At 44.5% G+C, this 17955-nt stretch overlaps 2 long non-coding RNA genes across 2 annotated transcripts in view; both read right to left on the bottom strand.

The window, feature by feature from the left end:
• The window catches only part of LOC146425296 (uncharacterized), a 474460-nt gene that overhangs the window by 221047 nt on the left and 235458 nt on the right, over positions 1-17955 (bottom strand). The window lies entirely within an intron of this gene.
• The window catches only part of LOC146425302 (uncharacterized), a 137080-nt gene that overhangs the window by 11876 nt on the left and 107249 nt on the right, over positions 1-17955 (bottom strand). The gene's annotated exons all lie outside the window — the stretch shown is intronic.

Below are 17955 nucleotides of genomic sequence, written 5' to 3'. Positions count from 1 at the left end.
TACACAAGTTACTATTCATAGATACACACACACACCTGCAGTCTGTTCTCACACATTCAGGGATCCTCCTGTTAACTCCCTTATTCTTTTCTCATAACACTTCTGACTCCCTAATCTTTCTCATGACATTCTTCCCACAGAACATTCTCAGGTAAACAAACCACTGTAGCTTGTTGGAATTTTACTGAGGCCTGAGAATGCTGAAGCCTTGCTCAGGCCTGCTCAGTTAGCATGAGTTTTGCTGGAAAACTGCGTTTTCCAACACAACACTCCTATCTTACCTGTAAAAAAGCCGCATACTAATGAATACAGGCTAGTACAAGACCTCAGAGCCATTAACAAAATAGTGCAAGACATTCACCCAGTGGTATCAAACCCTTACACACTTTTAACCAAAATCAAAGAGTCTGATGAGTGGTTCACTGTCTTAGATCTTAAGGATGCTTTCTTCTGCATACCCCTTGATAATGAAAGTCAACCCCTGTTTGCTTTTGAGTGGGAAAACCCCTCAACAGGTCATAAAACCCAATTAACTTGGACTGTTCTTCCTCAAGGCTTTAAAAATAGTCCCACTTTGTTTGGTAGCCAACTAGCAAAAGAATTAGAAACGTGGAAATTAATGAATGAAGAAATCACTTTGCTGCAGTACGTTGATGATATCCTGATTGCTGCAAAGACTAAAGCAGACTGTGTTGAAATGACTCTAAGTTTACTAAACTTTCTGGGACAAGCTGGTTACAGGGTATCCAAGAAGAAGGCCCAAATCACCAAAGAACACATAACCTATCTGGGATTCACCATCTCCCGGGGTAAGCGAAGTCTTGGGACTGAAAGAAAGGAAGCAATCTGTCAGATTCCGAAGCCAAGGTCTGTACATGAGTTATGAACCTTCCTAGGGATGGTGGGCTGGTGTCGTTTGTGGATTCCTAATTATGGGCTTCTGGTAAAGCCCTTGTATGACGCCCTGAAAAACTCAGAAGAAATACTAGAATGGACTCCAGAATGTCAAGCAGCTTTCAGAGACTTAAAAAGAGCCCTGATGTCTGCCCCTGCATTAGGATTGCCTGACCTGACCAAACCCTTTGAACTGTTTGTGCATGAACGTTTGCACCTTGCTTTAGGAGTGTTGGTTCAGAGGTTGGGCACAAGCAAAAGGGCTGTGGGATATTTTTCTAAACAGCTAGACAATGTGAGCAAGGGGTGGCCCAGCTGTCTTCGAGCTGTGGCGGCAACAGTCCTTCTGATACAAGAAGCTCGGAAACTGACAATGGGCCAGAAAATGACTGTCTATGTTCCACACATGGTCATCTCTGTCCTGGAACAAAAGGGGGGCCACTGGTTATCCCCTAGCAGAATGCTTAAATATCAAGTGGTTCTATTGGAACAAGATGATGTGGAGTTAAAAACTACAGCTGCCCTTAACCCAGCTATGTTCCTTGAAGGTGCACCAGATTACGAAGGGGCCATACAACATGACTGTCTTCTAACTATTGAACAAGTTTATTCCAGCAGAGAAGATTTGAAGGACACTCCACTGGAAAATCCAGATTGGGAACTCTTCGCAGATGGTAGCAGCTTTGTGCGGGAAGGAAAACGAAAATCCGGGTATGCTGTAGTAACCCAGACTGAGGTAATTGAAGCTAATCCATTACCTGTTAACACCTCCGCACAAAAGGCTGAACTCATTGCACTGCAGCGAGCCTTAGAGTTGTCTAAAGGTAAGAAGGTCAACATATGGACTGATTCTAAATACGCATTTGGAGAGGTACATGCTCATGGAGCTATCTGGAAAGAACGAGGGCTCCTCTCAGCACAAGGATCTCCTATTAAGTATGAAGATATTATTAAACAACTTCTGGATAGTGTTCAGCTACCAATCCAAGTGGCTGTTATGCACTGTAAAGCTCATCAATTTGGAAATACACCAACTAATGTTGGAAACAGATTGGCAGATAAAACTGCTAAAGAGGTGGCAGAGAAAAGCATCCTTATAGTTGTTCCATCAAAATACATGAACCTTCCACAAGTAACCCCAGAATACCAAACCCATAATAAAATGTTAGCTGAACACCTAAAAGCCCACCTAAACTCTGAGGGGTGGTGGGTGACATCACAAAAACAAGTTATAGTACCTCAAGCAGTAATGAGACAAATAGCTGAAGACAAGCATAAGGAAACACATTGGGGGGCAGAAGCTATTATTGATAGCTTAAAGCCACAAGTAGTCAGTGTAAGAATGACTGGAATCATTAAAAGTATTGTTGGGAAATGTAAAATATGCTTGCAGAACAATCCTCAGTCCTACAAAAGACCTTCTCCTGAAACCACAAAAAGAGGAAATTGTCCAGGTGACTATTGGCAAATTGATTTCTCTGAATTACCTCGGCAAGAGGGATTTCGATACCTGCTAGTTTTGGTTGATACATTTTCTGGATGGCCTGAAGCTTTCCCTGTTGCACCAACAAATCTAGAGAGGTTACTAAAATATTGTTAAAGGAAATAGTACCTCGGTTTGGAGTCCCCTTAGGAATGTCCTCTGATAGGGGACCCCATTTCATCGCAGATATTGTGCAAAACCTGTCCAAAATTTTAGGAATCAAATGGGATTTGCATACTCCTTGGAGACCACAATCCAGTGGCAGAGTTGAAAGAATGAATCAAAGTCTAAAAAGACAAATGAGTAAAATCTGTCAGGAAACCTCGCTTAAGTGGCCACAGGCTCTGCCTTTGGCTTTACTTAGAATCAGAATTCAGCCAAGTTCCAAAGAAAAGGTAAGCTCATTTGAAATCCTGTATGGAAGACCTTACCAAACCGTGATGGTTCCTGGGGAAAATCATGTAATGGGTGTGTCTTGCATGGGAGACAGGAGTTTGCCAGGCTTTAAAATAGCTAGTTCCCCAAGACTTAGTCCCGTTTGCAAGATTCTTTGATATTTGGCCGATTTGTCTAAAAATACCATTTATTAGACACAGAACATAACAAACATACAAACATAGAACAGATTGACACACATAAACACACAATGAATACATATTTGCAACACTATAATAGTTAAAAATGCAATTATGGGGTAAAACCTTGCTTGAACTATAAAAATAGTTTAAAATGCAAGTTAAGAAATGCTTGCTTGAGCTAGCTGAAATGCAACTTAAGAAAGGTACCTATAAGTTAGCCGGAATAATACACTTTAGGAAACTCAAATGATCTTACCAAATCCAATTTTGGAGCTGGAATACATTAAGACTTCCTCACTCAATCCCAGGGAAGTAACCACAGGGCTGCGTCCAAACCCTGGGGAGAAGACTTTACTTCACGCTCCAATGTCCATGTAGAAAGCTTCTACCTTTCTGAGATTTCGTGAGCTTTTTATAGGATAAAAGTGTGTATTTGTAGTCACTGAAAATTTCTCACATTCTCTCTACATTCCACAGGGGAGTGTCTTTTCAGACTTTCAGTCGCCAGCATTAGATAGCTGTTGAATAGGCTATCAACCTAAGTTGAGCCATCCATTTCTTGGGACTGATCAGGGAGAGAGAGAAGGGGGAGGGGGGAGCATCCTGCCACAGGGTGATCATCATTTGAAAGAGTATGTAATTTCCTTGGGAAAAACACTTTCATCGCTGCATAAGTTTGTCATTTTAGCCTCACCAGTTCCATTGGATATTCAAGTGCACCCTCATCAGCCAGGAGATTGGGTTTACGTCCGGTCGTGGAGTGAAGAACCCCTTCAGCCCAAGTGGAAAGGACCCTATCAAGTTCTATTAACTACTCATACAGCAGTAAAAACAACTGGTGGAGACTCCTGGATCCATTACTCGCGAATCAAACCAGCCCCAGACCCAGAAGAAACACTCTGGACAGTGCGACAAACAACTAATCCATTGCAGATAAAGCTGCAACGAAATCAGAGACGTTAAGATGGGAAATACTAAATGGTTTCTTTTATATTTTCAGAATAATTTTGTCTGGCTAATTTTGTCTGGAATAGTCAACCATCCCAGCAAGGGTCTGAGACTGACAAACCTAGGCTCAAATCCCAGATGGGTAAGTGAGCGAACAAAGGAAGGTAGTGATATGTATTTTTCCTCTAACATGACACACATTGAACAAATACTACCTGACCCCTGGAAGAGAAACTCACACCTAAAACTCATGCAAGCTGTAACTCTGATAAACAGCAGCAACTGCTGGATTTGCTCTCAGTTTCCCACCCACTCAGACGAAAGTATACAACTAATGGGACTTCCCATCCCAAACACATTCTCCAATAGCTTTCCCCCAGTTGATGTAATGCACCTTTTTAAAGAAAAGGTAACACGCAACACCATAGATAAACAAATCCTATCAGTAAAATTAACAGCTATGAATGCCTCTTGTGTTCAGAGATGTCCAGAAAAATCAGGGGCAACCCCTCTAAAACAAACAAAGTCACCTAATTGTATGTCGAGAATAATGGTAGGAAATTACCCGAAATGTAATTCATACTTAGATGTAACAAATAAAAGTATCCTAAGTACACAATGGTGGCCTATTCCCGATAACATAGGATACTACTGGCTATGTGGGAATTCAGCTAGAAAAGCTCTGCAACCTAAATGGCAAGGAATATGCACTATTGGGACAGTGGTACCAGAAATAGATACCATTAGTAAATCAGAATTCCCCAAAGGACATCTGCGATCCTTTATTATGCAACATAAACAAGCTCTAAATCCATTACTTGAAAAGTCCTCTGGGTTTGACAAGTGTGTTGGTTTGAAAACAAACCAGTGGGAGATCACAAGTCAAGATTGAAATTAAAAAATAAGTGAAATAATACAAGGAAAAGCACTGAAAAAGTCAGATACAACCTAACACCCTGTTAGGGTGGTAGTAGCAGTCCAACTGAAGTAGTCCAGTTGAAGCGGTGATCCTGTGAAGGTCTGGTCTCCAGCTGAAGATCCAGTGGTAGCTCTCGTCCTCTGGGAACCCAGTAGACAGGGCTAGCTCAGGCAGTTCCAGGGCCAGGTTATATCCAGATGGGAACACCTGGCTCCTCCCTCCTGGGCAGAGCATCCCACAATGGGATGAGATAAGTCCATGAGTCACACGGTGGATCCCTGATGGCCCATTGTCTGTCATCCGGAGTGGGTCATTAGCAGGTGATAGCAGCTAACGGCCCACAGCTGGTGGTAATAGAATACTTAACTACATCTATATTGCAACCTAGGACAACAAGTTTATGAGAGGACTTGTACCATGGTTAGGAGTACCTGAATTAGAAAAGGCCATCGTAAACATCTCTGGAGTTTTTGAGCAAATAGAAAACCGAACCAGTGATGCAATTGGTGCTTTACAACAAGAAGTCACTAGCCTTTCTAATGTAGTCAAAGAAAATCGAATGGCCCTAGATCTGATTCTTGCTTCCAAAGGTGGAGGGTGCACAGTCATTATTACCAGCTGCTGTGTGTACATAGATCAGACCCAGAGAATACAAACTGACCTAGAAGAAATAAGGAAAAATTCTGAAATCTTTCAAGAAATCAAAAGGAACCAGGGAGTAGATATATTTGACTGGATTACATAATGGATTCCAAATCTGAATGCAATCATAAGAAAACTAATTGGCATTGCTATCATAGTTCTGACCTTAATAATTGGCGTATGGATCTTAATCCAAATTTGCAAATTAGGGTGTAAAACATTGTGCAAGCTTAATGAAAACAAACTCATATAAAATTCTAAAGTTTGAGAAAGGTCTCTAAGGATGGCTGACTATTCCAAGAAAAATTTTGTTTTGTTTTAATTTTTGTTATTTGAATACATAGTTTAGATGATAAATTAAGTGAAAGTGACCTTAAAGAAATTATGGTCACTTCCAAAGGGGGGAATTGTCAGAAACAATATAACTTTAGAAATTTTATTGTATCTCTCTAGCTAGTTTTGCTTGACTTTACCTAGGGAAAGGAGCTTTTCTTTAGTTTTTTTTTAAGAGATATAGTATCACACTAAGAAGATGGGATTAACATACCACAGATTGGGAATAACCCCAAAGATAACCAGAAAGATAAAGACCATTAACAGAACATCTGCAGGACATTGTGACCACCCACTGAACATCCGCAGGTCATGGGGTTATCACAGACATTCACCAGATACCATCTCCAGCAGGGGTTTTGACTGTATAAAATTCGGGAGAAAATTCTCTGATGTTATGTGTTCTTGGAATACTTTCCTAGGCACATCCTGGCCAGCAAATAAAGTAATGCCTGATTCTCTATCACTTCAAATACAGTGTTAGAGGGTTATTCTTATTTTCCCGCAGATTCGGTGACAAGGGAGCATGGCTTTGCTTATTGCCTCCAGCCTTATATTCTAAATTCTGTATTTTAATAATCGTTGCTATTTTGTAATCTGCTTTATATAAAATTTTTGCTACTAAATTTTCTATTGACCCATTTTCATTTATAACAAACAGCTAAAATATTCCTTGATGTCCACTCCAGCTCTGGGACTGCCAGACCTAACTAAGCCCTTTGGACTTTTTACATATGAGCAGCAGAATGTTGCTCTAGGGGTACTGGCACAGCAGCACTTTGAGGACCAGTGAAGAGCTGTGGCCTATTTTTCAAAACAGCTAGACAGTGTTAGCCAACAGTGGCCTGGATGTCTGAAAGCTGTGGCAGCCACTGTCATCCTAATACAGGAGGCTCGGAAATTCACCCTTGGGCAGGACATTGTCATGTATGTACCCCACGCCGTGATCTTTGTGCTGGAGCAAAAGGGGGGACACTGGTTATCCCCTAGCAGAATGCCTAAATACCAATCTGTGTTGTTGGAATAGGATGATGTTACCCTAAAAATAACATCTGTTGTAAACCCTGCAATATTTTTGTCATCCACATTACTTGATGACCTGCCTGAGCATGACTGTTTGCAGACAATAGAGGAGACCTATTCCAGCAGACCAGACCTGAAGGATGTGCCTCTGAAGAAGCCAGATTGGGAACTGATCGCACGGACCAGAGCTCTGGAACTGAGTGAGGAAAAGAAGGTAAACATATGGACTGATGTGGCTAGCACAGGTTTTTCCCATGAGAAGTTTTCTTGTGTTTTGTAAATAAAGATAAAGTTTGGATGTTTTTGGAACAGTGTCCCAGAACTTGGGCAGTGCAGGCCTGGCCAATCAGGCCTGGGGGAAGGCTTCTGACTGACCAATCTGGATGACTTTTGAGAACTCTATATATGTGATGAAATCAAAACAATAAAGGTCATTCCTTCTTGCCACTGAGAACTGATGCATTCATTACTCTGCTAGCTGCTCAACAGCGACAGACTGATTCCAAATATGCCTTCAGTGTTGTTCATGCCCACGGAGCTATTTGGAAGGAACGTGGCCTGCTGACTGCTCAAGATAATGGCATTAAGCATGCAAAACAAATCCTTGCACTCCTGCAGAGCATCTGGAAGCCTACAGAAGTAGCTGTCCTGCATTGCAGAAGTCATCAAAAGGGAAAGACAACCCCTGAAGTGGGAAATCACTTTGCTGACGAAATAGCAAGGGGAATAGCAGAAAAAGGCATACTTGCGATAGTACCACAGAAAGAAGTAGATCTGACAGGGTTTACTCCAAAATATAACCAGAGGGACCACAAATTAATTAAATTTCTTAAGGCTGAGTTTAAGGAGGGTGGGTGGGCTGTTACACCGATAGGCCAGGTTGTAGTCCCACCCCCGCTCCTTCGAGAAATAGCACAGAGAGAACATAAGAGTACCCACCGATGTCGCTGTTGAGCAGCTAGCAGAGTAATGAATGCATCGGTTCTCAGCGGCAAGAAGGAATGACCTTTATTGTTTTGATTTCATCACATTTATAGAGTTCTCAAAAGTCACCCAGATTGGTCAGTCAGAAGCCTTCCCCCAGGCCTGATTGGCCAGGCCTGCACTGTCCAAGTTCTGGGACACTGTTCCAAAACATCCAAACTTTATCTTTATTTACAAAAACACAAGAAAACTTCCCATGGGAAAAACTGTGCTAGCCACACACCGGGGAACAGAAAACCTTTTAAAACATCTGAAGAAAGTAGTGATAGGGAGAGGAATGACTGATATTGTGCAATCTATAACAAGCAAGTGTGAAACCTGTTGCAAAAACAACCCTGACACAAGCAAGAGAGTAGTGTTAGCAGTAACCAAGGCAGGGCATCTCCTGGGAGATTACTGGCAAATAAATTTTGCTGAAATGGCACGTAAGGAGGGATAAAAATATGTATTGGTATTGGTTGATACGTTCAGTGGATGGCCTGAAGCTTATCCCTGTTGCACCAATGCAACAAAGGAAGTAGTGAAAGCCTTGCTCAACTATATAATTCCAAGGTTTGGGGTTCATTTGGAAATATCATCAGATAGGGAACCACATTATGTTGCAACGGTGATCGGGGAAGTTAGCAGGATTCTGGGACTTACTTTGGACTTGCATACACCATACAGGCCCCAAGCAAGTGGCAAAGGTGAACAGATGAATGGAACACTCAAGGCCCAGATTGGTAAAATCTGCCAAGAAACATCTATGGCATGGGTTCAGGCTTTGCCTATAGCCTTAATGAGGGTCCACATTTAACCAAGGCGGAAGGACAATATAAGTCTCTATGAAATCCTATATGGCAGACCATATCAGGTTCCACATATCCTGGGGAAAATTCACATGAAGGGTAAAATTAATTTACAGAAATACTTAACAGCCTTAAGCTCCACTTTGCAGAAGCTCCAGAGATTTGTCATGCTGTCCAAACCTATAGGATTGGACACCCCTGCTCACCCATTTCAGCCTGGAAACTGGGTCTACATCAAGTGTTGAGACAGCGACCTCTTCCAAACTAAGTGGAAGGGACCATTCCAAGTTTTGCTGACCACCCTCACTGCTAAGAAAGGTTGCTGGGAAAAGACCGTGGATCTACTACTCCAGAGTGAAGAAAGCTTCTGCCCCTGAGACCATCGAAAAAACAGAGACTGATGGAAATCAAGATGATGTAGTTTAAATTGTTCTTTACATGTCTGTTTGCCCAATTGGTAACCATGACTCAAGGCTCAGCCAAAAGTTGCACAACAGTGTGATCCAAAATGTATCCAGAGCTCTAAATATGAGCAATTGCTGGATCTGCACCCAGTTACCACCTCTAGATGGATGTGGTAACTGGCCATTGAAGATTAGAAAGGTTTGGAAGAAATTTGGAAGGAGATTCAAATTCTATATGAAGTGGGTTCCAGAAAATACACCTTGAAATTCGACCATATCTTCCACACCCTCACTTCATGGTTATCAAACTGGGCCTGGGTAAAAGAAGCATTTATAATAGTTGTAATTGTAGTCATTATTTTTGCTATATCTAGTTGTGTAAACCAGTGCTGTGGTTAGTATAATGTAGAGACTAGACAAGGTAGAGTCTTGTTAGTCTCTAAAAGGGGGTGAAATTATGCCTGAGGGTTTTTTATCTTTTCTTTTTATACCCTTTTTATACATTTTTATACCCTTTCCCTTTCCTTGTACCCTTCACAAACACTCCTTGTACCTTAGCCCTACATGTTTATAACCCTTGTACTCTGATATTTAGCTTAGTTTGGGGGTTCTCTGGGGGGAAGACGAAACATCCCTGCTATCTCAAAACTAGAGGCTCCAATCTTGGATGGCACCTCCTCTCTGGAACATATTTTTGTAAACTAGGCTGTAGTCTCACTTGGCGGGGGGGGGGTAGGTAATTAGAATAGAGGGACAATTACTGCATTTGTCAAGTTTCTTATTGGGGGATTTTAGGTAGATATGCTAATTTGTGAGGTCCATAAAATTGTATATGCGCTGTACACGTGTGTGCCCCTCGGCGTATTTCCACTGTTGACGAGGGTGCACCTGGGATCCTATTAAAACCAAGGTAATTGTAGCAATGTGGGATTTTAGGATTCCATGTGCTCCTTTGTCCCTCTGCTTTGCATACCATTAGTTCATTTTGAAATATGCTCTGCTGTACCCCGAAATCTATTGGTGGGTTCCCTATGCCTGTCTTCCCTTCAGACTCCCCGGGACTGGCTCTAGGGGAGACAGTCCTTCCCCTTCTTTTCCTTTTATAAAGTGATGTGCGGATCAGCTCGAGGTCTTCCATCTCTGCGCTGCTAGCATCTCCTACCTGCCTTGTCTCCCTTCCCCCTTCTCCTTCCCTGCACCCCTTTTCCCCGTACCCTAGATATAATGCATCTCTTGTAAGCACAAATTGAATATTTAACTGATTTAACGTCCAGTTGTTTGTTTAGCCACCAAAGCAATAAGATTTTGTACATTTGAGAGAATGTGTCTGGTTCTTAGCCTTCAGCAGTAATCTACAGAAAAGATGTTTGTCTTTATCCATGATGCATGGATCATCTCTGTCCTGTGTTATTTGGAAAGTGAATAGCCATCCCCTTAAAAAACACAGCTTGCCATCTTTCCTAAGATTTATACCTTGAGAAGATGTTAATATGGCTTCATACACAAAAGGACTTCTTGGGGATTGAAGAACAAAAGAAAAACATATAGAAAATTCTGACTTTACACCCAAATTTATTGATGCTATTTCCTAAGTTTACCATACTTGACTCCATAACCATAACAGCCTTTAAATGTCATTTGTTGTCTAGTGCATGTACATACACACATGCTGCTGTTCATCTTGGTATCATCAATAGTACAGTATTATCATAGAATCATAAAATGACTTGGGTTGAAAGGGACAGTAAAGACCATCTATGTTACATTAGATTGTACTATGATTATTTGCACCATTTGCATTGTGTTCGTGCTGGAATACACCAGTCCAGAACCAAAGCCCATTATGCTCAGTACCATATAGATGTTTTTCAGAGATGATAGGTGTAGAGATTTTCCAGTCCATGTCTCAGCTGGAAGACAGTGAATATCAAAAGCAGGCAGGCCAACATAGGGAGCAGGGCAGCCAGAAAACAAATAGACTTCATCAGATAATTAAAAGTCTCTGCTTAGCCCTGCCTTACTGCTGACAGATTAACGCAGTGGGGGGAGGAGGGGTGGAACAGGCCTCTGCGTTTACCGAAAGTGTCTCTAAGGCTATTGAGAGATCACTCCAGCCAGCACTGCTCTGGTGCTGTACAGAAAGACCCTTCTCACACCCAGGCCGGTGTAAGGCACAGATTCTCACTTACCCAGAGAGCTGGATAGCTCACGCATTACCAGAGACAAAGAATCCAGAGGCTCGATCAGCTGGATGTTCCAGATATTTATTCCGAAGGGGTCCAGCGTGAAAGAGGAAGAGAAGCCCCAGGTGCCCCTAGATATAGGGATCACCTGGGGTCAGGGGAGAGGAGGCGGGGGGAACACTACAACCAATGGGGAGAAGGGAGGGATGGAGTCAGGGGTTAGGTTACAGCCAGGGGGATTTACATAATTTGGGGAGGGACTTATCATGTTAATTGGACAGGGATGTTTTCCCACCAGTGAAACCCTGCTGTACTGGGACTACTCGGCTCCCCAGCAGTTCCTGAGGTGGTATTATCTACCACCACATCTCCCCCTTCCTTATTTAAAGGAAAGGCCTCCCCTACTTGCTTAGTTAAACACTTATTGAGGCAACCGAACAAGCTTAGAACAAGGAAAATTATTAGGATCACCCACAGTCCAGCTTTGACTAAGGATGTTAGCCATCCTTGAAGTCCCCATTGTCCGAAAAGATCACCAATCCAGTCTGCTTCTTTTTCTGTCTTTAGTTCTTTGATTTGATCCTTTATTTTCTGTATCGTTGCGTGGTTGCTTTGGTTATGAGATGACAGGTTAAAGCAACACAGCCCCTCGAATTCTTCATAGCCATGTCCATGGGCCAATAAAAGAAAGTCGATGGCTGCTCTGTTTTGCAGTGTTGCATGCCTGGTGGTTTCTTCATCTTCAAGAAGTTGAGAGAGGGCACTCGAGGTTAGGTTAGCATGCTTTCCGAGCCAGCACTCAAGGTGGCTAAGTTCACCTAAGGCTTTTGCTGCCGCTACTCCAGGCAGGAAAAATGATGCAGCAATCCTTTTAGACAATGACCAATTGATAACTTTGCTATCACAATTTGGATCTAATTGTTGTATGTTGCAGTGCATGCCTGAAAGTTCTAGTGCTCAAGAGACCAGCTGCAGGGGCCTGTGACAGCCTGGACTGCTTAGGTCATGGAGACCTGTGGAAACCAACCATGAGCCCCTGCAGTTGAAGAAATTATTTCTAGAGACTTCTCCTTTGTTCCCTCTTGAGTTGTGTATCATTGGTTCATTTGAATTGTGTCCCTGTCCCTCTTCCCTCTGACTGTCCCGGTTGGTCTGCACACCAAACCACTCCCCTTTTCCTTCCCCATATAACCCTTTGTTACTGGCTGTTCGGGGCCCGCAGCCTCCGGACTTCCAGCCTTCTGTCCGTCCCCGTCTCTCCGTCCCTTCTCGCCGTCCCTGGACCCTCACCCGAAGACCCTCAAATAAATCCCTGGAAGCCTGCAGACTGCGTGTCGTACATTCTTCTGCCCCACCTCGGTTCCCGCTTGCCTCCGTCCCCCAGGCACTCCGCAGACCAGTCAGCGAGCCTCTCTACCAGGGCACACCCGGCAGGTGCGGGCGGCGTGGCGTCTCGCCCTTTCTGTGTGGCTTCGGGGCGTGCCGCCTGAACTCCAAAGCGAGAAGCCACAGTTGTATATTTCTTTTTTGGCAGGCCAATCGAGTATGGTTTCTCCAATATAGAATTTGGGTTTTGTAGGGTGCCAGTACAGAAAGCCTGCCGAGAGTGCACAGCCCCCCCCGGAACTGGGATGGGATTCCAGGCAAAGATCATTAAAAGATGGTTTTCTGTTACTTTTTTCTTTTTTCCCTCTCATCCCCCCTTTTTTTCTCATAACACACGGGTAATAGGGTAGAAGGTTAGGGAAACACGAGGGTAACAGATAAGGGATTTGTGGGTTTGGGGAACTGCTTGAAGGCGGCACAAATAGCTGTTCACGTGACTGGTATCTTGTGCTGACATCTTCTCCAAGCAGCACTGGTTTCTTTGTCTGGGGTTTCTTTGTCAGTGTCTGGTGTGTCATCTTTCGTCTGCTCAAGAGCTGTCGCTGACGGTCGGAGGTAGGGCTTTACATATTTTCCTGGTATCCACTTGGGTCCTGAAGGTGTGGAAACACAAGCATATCCCCTCCCCCATACAATTAGTGAAAAAGGGCCTGATATTCGATGGCTTTCTGGATCTTTGATTAACACTGGCGGTTGTTCTTTTAATTTGGCTTGGGTCGAATTAGTAAAATGCCGGAACACAGGGGGGTCAGGCTCTTCAAACGAATTGTTTAAGAAATTTATTGTGAAAAGGGCTTTGCAGAGTCTCAAAATGGGAGAATTGAGTTCTGACCCTCCCTGCTGTTGGTCTAGGACCCTCTTAATTGTCTGGTGGGTCCTCTCAACTATGGATTGTCCTGTGGGGGAGTGGGGGATGCCTGTAATGTGTTTAATACCCCACGAGCTAAAAACCTCTTGAACTCTGTTAGAGATGTATGCTGGACCGTTGTCAGCTTTTATCTCAGCAGGACCACCCAGGGTAGAGAAAGCAAGGAGAAAGTGCTTTATAACATCTCTTGCCTTTTCTCCTGCATGGGCAGATGCAAAAACAGCTCCAGAAAATGTATCTACAGAAACGTGTACGTATTTTAATTTGCCAAACTGAGGGACATGGGTTACATCTGTTTGCCAGATTTCGCAGCTGCCTAGACCCCGGGGGTTAACCCCAGACCCTAATGATGGCACTTGGTAGCTCTGACAGCTAGGACAGGTTGCTACAATTGCCCTTGCCTGGTTTCGAGGTAGTCTAAACATTCTTATGAGTGCTGGTACATTCTGATGGTAAAATTGATGGCTCAGCTTTGCCTGAGCAAAGGTGTCTGGAATGTTAGGAGCTTTCACCGGCATAGCTAGAGTGTCTGCCCTCCGATTCCCTTCAGTGATTGGTCCAGGGAGATCGGTGTGTGACCTCACATGCATCACATGGAACGGCTGCTTTCTGTGGGAAAGCAGAAAAACAAGTTTTGAGACCAGTTTATACAATTTAGGATTTGACACTTCTTTTAGCCAGGCATGTTCTGCTCTGGCAACTACTCCAGCTACATAAGCTGAATCTGTTACCAGATTAATAGGTTCTTCGAACATCTCAAAAGCTCTAACAACGGCTGATAGCTCCGCAATTTGTGGAGAGCCCTCCACTATTTGGACATCGTGCTCCCACACTTGCGTTTTGGGATGTTTCCAAGTCACGACTGACTTTTGGGATTTCCCGGAGCCATCTGTAAAAACAGTTAGAGCCTTGAGAGGGGTTCGACTTTGAAGTTCTTTTGGGGCCAAATGAAAAGTTGAATTGAATAATTTATGTTTTGGATTATGATTTGAAATCTTGCCTGGATAACTATCCAGAGCAAATTGAAGGTGTTCATTTGGAGTACGTTTGCTAAGGAATCATTTTCCAATGATGGATAGATGCAGGTGAAATCACACCCTGCAAGGGTACGGAGGCATGCTCTGGCTCTCATAATTAGTTGGGCTACTTGTTCTTGTCGTGTTGTTATGGTTTTGAGCGGCTGATGTGATAAGAAGATCCACTCTATTATAAGAAGTGGGTCTTTTTGTGCAGAGTCCCATTGAAAAATCAGTCCATACAGCCTGGGTGACTCACCCAGAACGATGAAATTAAAAGGTAACTCAGGACTTGTCTGATGGGCTTGGCGAGAAGATAGGGCAAGCTGTACCTTAGCGATGGATTCCCGGGCCTCCTCTGTGATGACTCGGCGTGAGTCCAGGTGGTCACAGCCTTTCAGGAGGTTAAACAGTGGTGCAAGGTCCTCCGTAGTAACTCCCAGCAGAGGACGAACCCAGTTTATAGATCCACACAGCTGGTGCAAGTCCCGGAGTGTCTTTGGGTTGTCTTTGATGGTGAGCTGCTGGGGTATGATGGTCCGTTCATTGATGCAAAGTCCCAGGTAGGTCCATGGGCAGGTACGCTGAATCTTTTCCTGCTGGATCTCGAACCCTGCTTTCTCAATAGCTTGAGTAGTTTTTTCTAGAGTTAAGTTCAGGTATTTATCATTTGGTGCACAAATCAACACATCATCCATGTAGTGGAGAATGATAGAACGTGCAAACTCTTTGCGGATGGGGGACAGGACGCGAGCCACATACCATTGGCAAATAGTTGGAGAATTTTTCATACCCTGGGGTAACACACACCCATGGTATCTGCGCTGGGGGGCTTCCTGGTTTAGGGATGGCACGGAGAAAGCAAACCGAGGAGCATCACTTGGGTGTAGGGGGATTGTGAAGAAACAGTCTTTAATGTCAATGACAGCAAGCTTCCAATTCCGAGGAAGCATTGAGGGTGAGTGTCGCTGTTGAGTCGCTAGCAGAGAAGAAGAACCCGGATTCTCAGCGTGGCATAGAAAAAGCGCTTTATTATTTTGAATCCAACATATATATAGACTTTTCAGAGGTCACCCAGATTGGTCAGTCAGAAACCTCCCCCTAGGCCTGATTGGCCAGGCCCAAACTGTCCAAATCTCGAGACACTGTAACAACAACATCCAAACTTTATCTTTGTTTATAAAACACAGGAGAATGTTCTCATGGGAAAGACCTGTGCTAGCCACAGGTGAGGGCAGGCCAGGCTGTAGGGGTCCCATATTCTCAATGACTTCATTGATTTTCCTGAGGTCTTGGAGGAGCCTCCATTTGTCTTTTCCAGGTTTCCGGATGACAAAGACAGGGGAGTTCCAAGGGCTATTAGATGGTACAATGTGACCTTTGGCAAGCTGTTCTTCTACTAGGGATTCTAAAGCGCTGAGCTTCTCTTTGCTTAGGGGCCACTGGGTCACCCAGACTGGATCGTTTGTCTTCCAGGTAAGGGGTGGGGTGGAGCATCTCCCAGTGGCCCCAGCTAGAAATCCTGAGATGGAGGTGGGATTACCAGCTGACTCCCCCACTGGGTAAGGAGATCTCTGCCCCAGAGGGTAAAACCAGAGTCAATTACATATGGGTGGATGGTGGCTGTGTGTCCTTCAGGGCCTTCTATGATATTATTTGTACTCCTCTGGGAAGTTGCTGACCCTCCTATGCCTGTGATTCTCCCACCTGCTGGTTTGGTTTTCCAGTCCTGGGGCCATTCTGCTTGAGAAATGATGGTTACATCGGCCCCTGTGTCTACCATCCCCGTCAGGTAAGCAGTGGATTTATCATTGTGTAGTTTACAATGCATCATGGGCTTGTCTGCGCCCACAACCTCTGCCCACCATATGGAAGGTGTTCTGTGGCACCTGGGGTGGTTTTCAGGTAGCTTGTGCTACCACCTGACCCTTTGATAGAAACCAGGGAGTGTTGTTAGAGGAGACAGAAATCTGTACTTGTCCACTGGGGTCTATTTTGTGCACCTCAGGTAAAATAGAAAGTTCAGGTGGACCGTGCTTAGTGTCCCCGACTATCAAGATGTCCACAGTCTTATCAAAAGGTTTTTCAAAATTTACATATATGTGTTGTTGATTTCCATTGCGGAAGTGGTGTGTATCAGTACTTCCAAGACGGAGTCTTTTGTCTGTTCTGCTGTGTGGTGCGCAGTTACAGTCCATGGCAGGGGTTGCAGGGCAGGGAGAGACAGCCGTAAGATTTGTGTCTTTGCGCAGAGCCGTGCCGCGCTTCACTGTCCATTTCCCTGGTCCTTCTGATGGTGATGCTGGCAGGGACAGCCTGGGGGCACAGTCTCAGTAATTTTGTTAGTATTTCTCTTAACACGCTTTGGTTCAGGGCAGTCTTTGACCATGTGTTGAAAACTCCCACAATTATAACATCTATGAGGTATTTTCTGTGATGCTGCTAGTGCTTCCGCTACCCCTTGTGAAACTGCTTGGGCTATGGTTGCCTCAGGGGATGCTAATTTGGTGCAAGCCTCAATCATCTGATCAAGAGTGGGAGCTGGATCTAGAGGGAGAGCTCAAAGGACTTTTTTACAACTCTCATTAGCATTTGCCATAGCTAGTGCATGCAGCAGCTCTTTTTGGGCTTCTGAATTCCCAACTTGCTTTTGGACTGACTCTTTTAGTCTGTCGAAGAATTTTATAAAGGACTCATCGATTGCTTGTTTTATGATGGAGAAATTTAGAGAGGGGGTGGAGTCCGAGGGAGTTGAGAGCAAAGCCCTGTCAGCTTCTCTTTTGATATCTTCTAAAATCAGTTCAGGCAATTGTCTCACCTGATCCTGGGGTTTAACTAGGTTTCCTTCCCCGCAAAGATCATCTAGTGTTAAGTGAGCCCTGTTGGGATCTCTGTGATATACCTGCAGGAGGTCTCTTAATTGTTTTCTCCAAGTTCTGTCCCACAGCATGTATTCCCCCAGTGACAGAAGACATGCCATAAGATTTTTTATATCATGTGGAACTAATACATTTGCAGCAAAGGTAGCTTGAAGTAGATTTTTAAAATAAGGGGAGTCATGCCCAAAATCCTTCCCTGCCTTGCACATCTCTTTTATCTGTGCATATGGGAGGGCGTCCCAGCGGGGGTTCCCTCCAGCCCTGTTATAATGCACTGGGGCAGCAGTGACAGAGATTTTGTTTGCTATTCCCCAGTGTCCCTCCTCTGTGGCTTGCCTGCGTATTTCAAGCCAGGGGTCCTCCTCAGAGTCGCTGCTCTCCTCTTCCGAAGAGGAACAGGCAGCCCGAGGCCGGGACCGGGCACGGCGGGGACGGCTCCTCCTCTGTCGCTGGCCGGCCCTGTTGCCATGGGAACCGGGGAGTAGCAGGGCCGTAGGAGTAGCACCGCCGGGGAGGTGGGGGGATGAACGAGGGAGGGGCCCGCGCCCGGGTGGGAGCTCCCCGCGGGGGGCAGGGCCGAGGCAGGGACAACACCCGATACCACAAGGGGCGGGGCCGACGCAGGGA

Source organism: Lichenostomus cassidix, chromosome W (assembly GCF_008360975.1).
Source record: "Lichenostomus cassidix isolate B80296 chromosome W, HeHo_3.0, whole genome shotgun sequence".
Classification (NCBI taxonomy): Eukaryota; Metazoa; Chordata; class Aves; order Passeriformes; family Meliphagidae; genus Lichenostomus; species Lichenostomus cassidix.
This window is presented reverse-complemented; position numbering and strand designations above follow the sequence as displayed.